Source organism: Elephas maximus, chromosome 3 (genome assembly GCF_024166365.1).
Source record: "Elephas maximus indicus isolate mEleMax1 chromosome 3, mEleMax1 primary haplotype, whole genome shotgun sequence".
In the NCBI taxonomy this organism is placed as follows: domain Eukaryota; kingdom Metazoa; phylum Chordata; class Mammalia; order Proboscidea; family Elephantidae; genus Elephas; species Elephas maximus.
Window position 1 is genome coordinate 27,762,267 of NC_064821.1, and position 11,396 is coordinate 27,773,662.

Below are 11,396 nucleotides of genomic sequence, written 5' to 3' on the forward strand. Positions count from 1 at the left end.
TTTGTCTAATGAAGTAAACTCAGTAAAATGCATGGAAAGCAAATTTTAAAACATATTGTGCTAGCAAAAACAATACCAGCTTGGACTAAAATGGACAGAAATAGTACAAAATGAAAAGAGACTTTTGACTGCTCCCTGCCCCACAACTAGGCAGCAAGCACAATGAAATTGTTCTGTAGAACTACTCGATTTAAAATATGGTTTACCAAATGGAATTCATACCGGATATGCAGGGATGGTTCAACATTAGAACAACTGTCAATGTAATCCATCACATAAATAAAACAAAAGATAAGAACCACATGATCTTATCAATCAATGCAGAAAAGGCATTTGACGAAGTCTAATGCTCATTTATGATAAGCACTCTCAGCAAATAGGAAAATGAGGAAAATTCCTCAGCATAATAAAAGGCATTTATTCAAAGCCAATAGCCAACATCATCCTAAACAGAGAGAGTCTGAAAGCATTCCCCTTGAGAACAGGAACCAGACAAGGATGTCTTTTATCACCACTCTGATTCATCATTGTGCTGGAGGTCCTAGCCAGAGCAATAAGGCTAAAAAAAGAAATAAACCACATCCAAATTCCTAAGGAAGAATTAAAAGTATCCATATTTGCAGATGATATGATCTCATACACAGAAAGCCCCAAAGAATCCACAAGAAAACTACTGGAACTAATAGAAGATTTCAGCAAAGAATCAGGATACAAGATAAACATACAAAAATAAGTTGAATTCCTCTACACCAACAAAGAGAACTTTGAAGAGGAAATTACCAAATCAACTCCATTTACAATAGCTCCTAAGAAGATAAAATACTTAGGAATAAACCTAACCAGAGACGTAAAAGACCTCTACAAGGAAAACTACAAGACGCTACTGCAAGAAACCAAAAGAGACCTACATAAGTGGAAAAACATACCATGCTCATGGATAGGAAGACTCAACATTGTGAAAATGTCAGTTCTACCCAAAGCAATCTACAGATACAAGGCAATCCCCATCCAAATCCCAATGGCTTTTTTTTAAAATAATTTTTATTGTGCTTTGAGTGAAAGTTTACAAGTCAAGTCAGTCTGTCACATATAAGCTTATATACACCTTGCTCCATACTCCCACTTACTCTCCCCCAATGAGTCAGCCCGCTCACTCCTTCCAGTCTCTCCTTTAGTGACGGTTTTGCCAGTTTCTAACCCTCTCTACCCTCCCATCTCCCCTCCAGACAGGAGATGTCAACACAGTCTCAAGTGTCCACCTGACACAAGTAGCTCACTCTTCATCAGCATCTCTCTCCAACCCATCGTCCAGTCCCTTCCATGTCTGATGAGTTGTCTTCGGGAATGGTTCCTGTCCTGGGCCAACAGAAGGTTTGGGGACCATGACCACCAGGATTCTTCTAGTCTCAGTCAGACCATTAAGTCTGGTCTTTTTATGAGAATTTGGGGTCTGCATCCCACTATTCTGCTCCCTCAGGGGTTCTCTGTTGTGCTCCCTGTCAGGGCAGTCATCGGTTGTGGCCAGGCACCAACTAATTCTTCTGGTCTCAGGATGATGTAAGTCTCTGGCTCATGTGGCTCTTTCTGTCTTTTGGGCTCATAGTTATCGTGTGACCTTGGTGTTCTTCATTCTCCTTTGATCCAGGTGGGTTGAGACCAATTGATGCATCTTAGATGGCCGCTTGTTAGCATTTAAGACCCCAGACGCCACACTTCAAAGTGGGATGCAGAATGTTTTCATAATAGAATTATTTTGCCAATTGACTTAGAAGGCCCCTTAAGCCGTAGTCCCCAAACCCCCGCCCTTGCTCCGCTGACCTTTGAAGCATTCAGTTTATCCCGGAAACTTCTTTGCTTTTGGTCCAGTCCTGTTGAACTGATCTTCCGTGTATTGAGTATTGTCCTTCCCTTCACCTAAAGTAGTTCTTATCTACTAACTAATCAGTAAATAACCCTGTCCCACCCTCCCTCCCTCCCCCCTCGTAAACACAAAAGTGTGAGTTCTTCTTAGTTTATACTATTTCTCAAGATCTTATAATAGTGGTCTTATACGATATTTGTCCTTTTGCCTCTGACTAATTTCACTCAGCATAATGCCTTCCAGATTCCTCCATATTATGAAATGTTTCACAGATTCATCACTGTTCTTTATCGATGCGTAGTATTCCATTGTGTGACTATACCATAATTTATTTAACCATTCATCCATTTATGGACACCTTAGTTGCTTCCAGCTTTTTGCTATGGTAAACAGAGCTGCAATAAACATGGGTGTGCATATATCTGTTCGTGTAAAGGCTCTTATTTCTCTAGGGTATATTCCGAGGAGTGGGATTTCTGGGTTGTATGGTAGTTTTATTTCTAACTTTTTAAGAAAATGCCAGATAGGTGTCCAAAGTGGTTGTACCATTTTACATTCCCACCAGCAGTGTATAAGAGTTCCAATCTCTCTGCAGCCTCTCCAACATTTATTATTTTGTGTTTTTTTGGATTAATGCCAGCCTTGTTGGAGTGAGATGGAATCTCATTGTAGTTTTAATTTGCATTTCTGTAATGGCTAATGATCGAGAGCCTCTTCTCATGTATCTGTTAGCTGCCTGAATATCTTCTTTAGTGAAGTGCGTGTTCATATCCTTTGCCCACTTTTTGATTGGGTTGTTTCTCTTTTTGTGGTTGAGTTTTAACAGAATCATGTAGATTTTAGAGATCAGGCGCTGGTCAGAGATGTCATAGCTGAAAAAATTTTCCCAATCTGTAGGTGGTCTTTTTACTCTTTTGGTGAAGTCTTTAGATGAGCATAGGTGTTTGATTTTTAGGAGTTCCCAGTTATCTGGTTTCTCTTCGTCATTTTTGGTAATGTTTTGTATTCTGTTTATGCCCTCTATTAGGGCTCCTAACATTGTCCCTATTTTTTCTTCCATGATCTTTATCACTTTAGTCTTTATGTTTAGGTCTTTGATCCACTTTGAGTTAGTTTTTGTGCATGGTGTGAGGTATGGGTCCTGTTTCATTTTTTTGCAAATGGATATCCAGTTATGCCGGCACCATTTGTTAAAAACACTATCTTTTCCCCAATTAACTGACACTGGACCTTTGTCAAATATCAGCTGATCATATGTGGATGGATTTATATCTGGGTTCTCAATTCTGTTCCATTGGTCTATGTGCCTGTTGTTGTACCAGTACCAGGCTGTTTTGACTACAGAGGCTGTATAATATGTTCTAAAATCGGGTAGAGTGAGGCCTCCCACTTTCTTTTTCTTTTTTAGTAATGCTTTACTTATCCGGGGCTTCTTTCCCTTCCATATGAAGTTGGTGATTTGTTTCTCCATCACATTATAAAATGTCATTGGAATTTGGATCGGAATTGTGATGTATCTATAGATGGCTTTTGGTAGAATAGATATTTTTACTATGTTAAGTGTTCCTATCCATGAGCAAGGTATGTTTTTCCACTTATGTAGGTCCTTTTTAGTTTCTTACACTAGTACTTTGTAGTTTTCTTTGTATGGGTCTTTTACATCTTTGGGAAGATTTATTCCTAAGTATTTTATCTTCTTGGGGGCTACTGTGAATGGTATTGATTTGGTGATTTCCTCTTCGATGTTCTTTTTGTTGATGTAGAGGAATCCAAGTGATTTTTGCATGTTTATCTTCTAACCTGAGACTCTGCCAAACTCTTCTATTAGTTTCAGTAGTTTTCTGGAGGATTCCTTAGGGTTTTCTGTGTATAAGATCATGTCATCTGCAAATACAGATAATTTTACTTCCTCCTTGCCAATCCAGATGCCCTTTATTTCTTTGTCTAGCCTAATTGCTCTGGCTAGGACTGCTAGCACAATGTTGAATAAGAGCCGTGATAAAGGGCATCCTTGTCCAATGACATTTTTTAACAAGATGGAGAAAAAAATCACCAACTTCATATGGAAAGGGAAGAGTCCCCAGCTTAGTAAAGCATTACCAAAGACACACAAAGTGGAAGGCCTCACACTGCCTGATTTTAGAACCTGTTATACTGCCACAGTAGTCAAAACAGCCTGGTATTGGTACAACAAGAGATACATAGACCAATGGAACAGGATTGAGAACCCAGACATAAATTCATCCCCCTATGAGCAGCAGACATTTGACAAAGGCCCAAAGTCCATTAAACGGGGAAAAGATAGTCTCTTTAATGAATGGTGCTGGCATAACTAGATACTGATCTGCAAAAAAGTGAAACAAGATCCATACCTCACACCATGCATAAAAACTAACTCAAAATGTATCAAAGACCTAAATAGAAAATTTAAAATGATAAAGATCATGGAAGAAAAAATAGGAACAACACTAGGAGCCCTAATACATGGCGTACACAGAATACAAACCATAACTAACAATGCACAAACACCAGAACAGAAACTAGATAACTGGGAGCTCCTAAAAGTCAAACACTTATGCTCATCCAAAGACTTCACCAAAAGAGTAAAAAGACTACCTACAGACTGGGAAAAAATTTTTGGCTATGACATATACGATAAGGTCTAGTCTCTAAAATCTACAAGATACTGCAACACTTCAACAACAAAAAGACCAATAACCCAACTAAAAAATAGGCAAAAGATATTAACAGACATTTCACCAAAGAAGACATTCAGGCAGCCAACAGATACATGAGGAAATGCTCATGATCTTTAGCCATTAGAGAAATGCAAATTGAAACTGCAATGAGACACCATCTCACCCCAATAAGGCTGGCATTAATCAAAAAAACAAAATAATAGATGTTGGAGATGTTGTGGAGAGACTGGAACACTTATGCACCGCTGGTGGGAATGTAAAATGGTACCATTACTTTGGAAATCGATTTGGTACTTCCTTAAAAAGCTAGAAATAGAGCTACCATACAATCCAGGAATCTCACTCCTTGGAATATATCCTAGAGAGATAAGAGCCTTCACACAAATAGATATATGCACACCTATGTTCATTGCAGCACCGTTCACAATAGCAAAGATGGAAACAACTTAGGTGCCCGTCAACAGATGAATGGATGAACGAATTATGGTGCATACACACAATGGAATACTACTCAACAGTAAAGAACAATGATGAATCCGCGAAACATCTCACAACATGGATGAATCTGGAGGGCGTTATGCTGAATGAAATTACTCAGTCACAAAAGGACAAATATTGTATGAGACCACTATTGTAAGAACTCAAGAAAAGGTTTAAATGCAGAAGAAAACATTCTTTGATGGTTACAAGGGTGGGGAGGGAAGGAAAGGGAAATTCATTAACTAAATAAGTAAACAAGAATCATCTTAGGTGAAGGGAAAGACAACACACAATACAGAGGAAGTCAGCACAACTGGACTTAAAGCAAAAGCTAAGAAGCTTCCTGAGCACAACCAAACACTTTGAGGGACAGAGGGGCTGGGATCTGCAGACCATGGTTTCAGGGGACATCTATGTCAATTGGCATAACAAAGTTTATTAAGAAAATGTTCTGTATTGCACTTTGGTGAGTGGCATCTGGAGTCTTAAAAACCTGCGAATGGCCAGCTAAGATGCATCAATTTGTCCCAACCCACTTGGAACAAAGGAAAGTGAAGAACACAAAAAAGCAAGGAAAATATTAGCCCAAGAAAGAGAAGGGCCACATAAATCAGAGACCCCATCAGCCTGAGACCAGAAGAACTAGACGGTGCCCAGCTACCATCAGTGACTGACCTGACAGGGAATACAACAGAGTCCCTGATGGAGCAGGAGAAAAGTGTGGAGCAGAACTTAAATTCACATAAAAAGACCAGGCTTAATGAACTGACAGACTGGAGGAACTCCTGAAGCCATGGCTCCTGGATGCTCTGTTAACTCAGAACTAAAACCATTCCCGAAGCCCACTCTTCAGACAAAGATTAGTCTGGACTATAAAACATAAAATAATACTTGTGAAGATTGTGCTTCTTAGCTCAAGCAGATATACGAGACCAAATGGGGGACTCCTGTCTGCAGGTAGAATGAGAAGGCAGGAAGGGACAGGAACTCAAAATGGAAAGGGGGATTGCACTGTCACATTATAGGGATTGCAACTAATGTCACATAACAATATGTGTATACATTTTTGCATGAGAAATTAACTTGAGCTGTAAACTTTCACCTAAAACACAATAAAATATAGCTACATATATATATGGTCTACCTTTAATAGGGAAACCCTGGTGGCGTAGTGGTTAAGAGCTACGGCTGCTAACCAAAAGTAGGCAGTTCAAATCCATCAGGCGCTCCTTGGGAACTATGGAGCAGTGCTACCCTGTCCTGTAGGGTCTCTATGAGTTGGAATCGACTCAACGGCAGTGGGTTTGGTTTTGGTTTTTACCTTTAATAGGAATGCAAGTGTGACTCAGAGGGCAGGACAATGCAGAGAATCATTCCTAGGGAGCAGTACTTGTCCTTAAGCATGTGATTAGGAACATGTGCCTGCCTAAACTAGAGAATTGCTATGAGTCATTTGCTGCTGAGGACATCACATTCCTCGTACTTCACCTCTTCTTAGTGGGGATGTCTATTCCAATTATCCTATCCCTGTCTCACAATTGTATGTTAGGTGTGTAGGGAGTAGATTACTTTTCTCTTTTGAAGCTCACAGATCTTCACATCTAGAAGAACATATTCAAGTAACCAAACCTAAGTCTTACCAAACTGGACTTGATTTAGATGACACGATCCTGGATGTAGAACCAAGTCCGATAACTACAACCATGAGACTTTGGCAAGGTCTTCAGAGGCATTGAGTGTTTTTTATATGTGGGAGGTATGTAAATAATTTGTGACCAGAGGGCAGACTGTGTAGTTTTAACACCTGGCCCCAAAATTCCTTGACACTCTTCCCTCTCCTTGAATCTGGAAAAACTTTTGACTACTTCTTCTAAAGTAGTACAACATAAGTGATTTATGTTGAGATTTGTGCTAGTATGTGATTTCCAAAGCTGAGTCGTAAGAGACTATTCAGTTCCCTTTTGGAATGCTCTCCTGGGGTGCTCCCTGTCAGGATGTATCCTCTTAGAAACTAGCAGCCATGCTGTGACATGGACAAGTTGCATGTAGGTACTCCTATTAACTATCACCAGTTGTGTAGAGCCTTCTAACCACTTCAGGTAAGGAACCAGACACATGAATTAAGGAGTGTCCAGATAATTCCAGCCCTCAGCCTATGGAATAACCTTCAGCTGTGTAAGTCTTCCCACCCAGAGGCTCTGGCTATTTTGAGGCAGAGACAAGCTATTCATTCTCACTCTGTCCTGTTCAAATTCCTGACCCACAGAACTTGTGACCATAACAAAATGATGGTTATTGTACACCACCATTTCACAAGTTCTTTTTATCCCAGGAGGAACCGTAGTGACACATTGGTTAAGAGCTCAGGCTGCTAACCAAAAGTTTGGCATTTCAAATCCACTAGCCACTGCTTGGACATCCTGTGGGGCAGTTCTCTGTCGTATAGGTTGCTATGAGTTGGAATCAACTCAATGGCAATGGGTTGATCTCAGGACACCTTCGGACTCTTTAAATGGACTACTCCCCAAAATATTACTCTATGTGGGTTATACCTGAATATTTAACATATTAGAAATTAAAACAGATTTTTTAAATATTTATAATTCAGGCACCAGCTATAGGAGAAGGCTCTCTCTGTTTTGGCTCTGGGGGAAGAACTTTATCTCTATCTTCTGTTCCTTGGTTCCTTGGCAACCTTAATGTGGCATTTATCTTTCCCTGTTTGTGCTTTCTTGTCTCTGTATCTATGCTGCTCTTTAGATCACTTAGAAGTGATTAGATTTAGGATACATTAACATAACAAAGAAAACCGTATTCCCAAATGGGATTACAGGTGTAGGGGTAAGGATTTCAACAATTTTGGCGGGGGGGTACAATTCAACTCATAACAGAAAGGTACTCTTATTATTCTCTTATGGGATATCTATGTGACATGAAATATCCACCATCATCTCTGAGGGATTGTAGCACACAGTGTTTCACTTTAATTCATACAGTCTTTAGAGCTAAGGGAGGAACCTTGTTCAGGAAGACTTAAGATTGTCTGCCCTCATGGAGAATTAACAGGAACCAATTTGTATTCCTCTGGGATCTGTATTGTTATTGGCCAGATTTTCAGAATTATTGTGTTCCTCTCGGCAGAGAACTCACAGTTAAATTTGACTACAAATATCTCTACATGTAAACCCCAGTGGCAAAGTTTCAGCTGACCCAAAACTGCCAACAGAACTGAATCCTGCCCTCACTCTCAAAATGTGCCCAATTCTTAGTTGTAAAGAATATAAAATGCATATGAAAATCTTCTTGGAGCAAGTACGGGCAAAAGTAAATAGTTAAGGTAGGTGGGTAGCCCTAGGCTAATCCCTGCTGGGGCTGAAGATTCTGGTCCATTGTTCTGGCACTGTGATCCTGGAATTCTAATTTTTATCTCCATTTCTTTCCCCTTGTTTGGGAAGTCACACAGAAATTGTATCCATCATATGGAACCCTGGCGGCACAGTGGTAAAAGCTACAGCTGTTAACCAAAAGGTTGGCAGTTCGAATCCACCACCTTGGAAATTCTATGAGCCAGTTCTACTCTGTCCTATAGGGTAGCTATGAGTCGGAATGGACTGGACGGCAACAGGTAATTGGACATATACATCATGTACTCTTGTTAGACATCAAATTTTTCAGAATATAAGCATGACAGTAATAAATCACATGATTTTGTTATTAAGCCACTTACTCTACAGATCCCAAGATGAACCTGAAAATTTCCCCATGGCTGACCCCAGAGACCTATTAAGTCAGGGTAAAATTGTATCAGTTAGGTTGACCCTTTTTCTCAACTATTCTACCACTTAATAATCATCTTTCTTCAAATTCAGAAAAATAGAGATAGGGCTGTTTATTTTGCCCCGACTTTTTACCGCCTGTAGACAATATGATTAAGTTTCAGGTTATTACATTTATTTCATATATGTTGATTTTTCAGAAATTACAAGAAAATCTAAGAGTTATCACTGTCATCGGGAATAAAAAGAACTATACCTTCATTCCCTTGTCTGTTCCAAGAATCCTAGTATTTGACAATGGAAAGTAAATGCTTTAAAAAAAAAAAATACATGAGCATTTATGGAGGCTAGGTTTTGATTTTGAACTCTGAAATCTCCTGTGTTTAGGTATCCTTGGGAATTTACGATAAAAGACATCTCTGCGCTTAACCCATAAAAAAAAAAAAAACCCATATGTGATATAAATTTGCCAGTTTTTTTAATACTTATATAAATGGTGAGAGGAGCCTTTTTTTTTTTAAACTGTGCTTTAGATGAAGGTTTACAGAGAAAATTGGTTTCTCATTAAACAATAAACATATTGTTTTGTGACATTGGTTGCCAACCCTGTGATGCATCAACACTCTCCCCTTCTGACTTTGGGTTTCCCATTTCCATTTGTCCAGCTTTCCTATCCCATCCTGCCTTCTAGTCCTTGCCCCTGGGCTGGTGTGCCCATTTAGTCTCGTACATATGGTTGAGTTAAGGGTATTATTGTTTGTTTTATGGGCCTGTCTACTCTTTGGCTGAAGGGTGAACTTCAGGAATGACTTCAGTACTGAGTTAAAAGGGTGTCTGGGGGCCATACTTTTCGGAGTGTCTCCAGTCTCTGTCAGGCCAGTAAGACTGGTCCTTTTCTTGTGAGTTAGAATTTTGTTCTATATTTTCCTCCAGCTCTGTCCGGGACCCTCTGTTGTGATCCCAGTCAGTGCAGATGGTGGTGGCAGCCGGTACCATCAAGTTGTGCTGGACTCAGTCCACTGTAGGCTGTGATAGTTGTGGTCATACAGTCCTTTGGAGTAATCTTTGCCTTGTGTCTTTGATTTTCTTCATTCTCCCTTGCTCCAGATGGGGTGGGGACCTTTGTTTCTTATTCTAAAATAGTCTTTAAAAAAAAAAATTCTGAAATTCTGGCCAGTAATAATAATATAGTATGCAGAAATGGAAGTTTTCAAATAGAAGAAATAACATTGATTTAGATTTAAAAACCTGTTTTCAATTTTGGGGTCTGCTGGGCTTTATTTTTTGTATTTAATAATTGCTTTAAGAGGTCAAGGGTTTTAGGAAAATGCATTACCAAGTATTCTTGGAGTGAGTGGGAACTGACTTGAGGGCGATGGGTTTTTTTGTTTTGCTTTTCTTTTATGGTGGTTTGAGCCTATACTGTCACCCTAATCTGGCTTTTACAAATGCCTGTGAGGAAATTTTCATGGTTTCCACCGTGCTTCAGCTGCCAGAGCCCACAGGGTCCCCCACAGGAGAAGCCTGTGCCGTTAATTCTCAAATGAGATTCATCCACATGAAAAACTCACATATGATGCAGTGGTTTTAGGCTAACCCCATTCCTGTCCTGAGGCTCCGCTTGGTACCTCAAAGGGATCTATGTTCAGGGCATAAAGTGATAGCTCTTGCTTTATGTATCTTCAAAATGAAAATAAAATATTGCCCACCCCAAATTATATGCACCCACGGGATGGAGCCCTGGGGGCACAGTGGTTAAGAGCTTGGCTGCTCAACAAAAGGTTGGCAGTTTGTATCCACCAGCCACTCCTTGGAAACACTATGGAACAGTTCTACACCGCCCTCTAGGGTCACTATGAGTAAAAATTGACTCCACTTGGCATCGGGTATGGGATGTAGGAGAAGCCCTTGGTAGTCCTGTGAGTGAAAGGCTTGAGGTGAGAGCCCAGCGTTGCTAATTGGCAGCAACAAGGAGCAGATCAGACTGTGGAGAGGAGACATACAGTGCACTGAGTTTCTGGGCCATTTGACTCTGACATCTGGAACTTCATTTCCCTGTTCCGTCCTCTTTCATCCCTTCCGCCCCCCCCCCAAAAAAAAAACAAAATAAAAAATTGAATCATCAGTGATCTCTCCTTTCTAGGCTGTATCTCAGGGAACAAGCAGCTGGCATGTGTGCAGTGTTGTCATTTCGTCTGGGAACAGGAGGCTCTGGGTTTCTAGGGCCATGCATTGCAAAGGTTTTGACAAAGTCTGTGTATGTGTGGAGCTCAGGAGGGTTGATGGGCCTTTTACTTCTGTCTCAAAATTACACAAGTCCGTGGTGAATAAACATATGTATATATCCTCACAGTTCACCTAATAGGACCTTGTTAGGCTCTGCTCCTCAAGTGGTGAGGAAAAGAACCTCACCCCCTTAAAATCTTTTCATTTTTTCTTTTTGCATGTACTTTCGAATTTTTTTTATTTTAAATGTAGGGTTCTGATAATTTATTTCAATATTGGTAATAAAAGCCCTAGCACTTTAAGGCCGTTCTTTTAAGGGCAGATGTTTTATGTAGGCAGTCTTGGTGAGAGGCA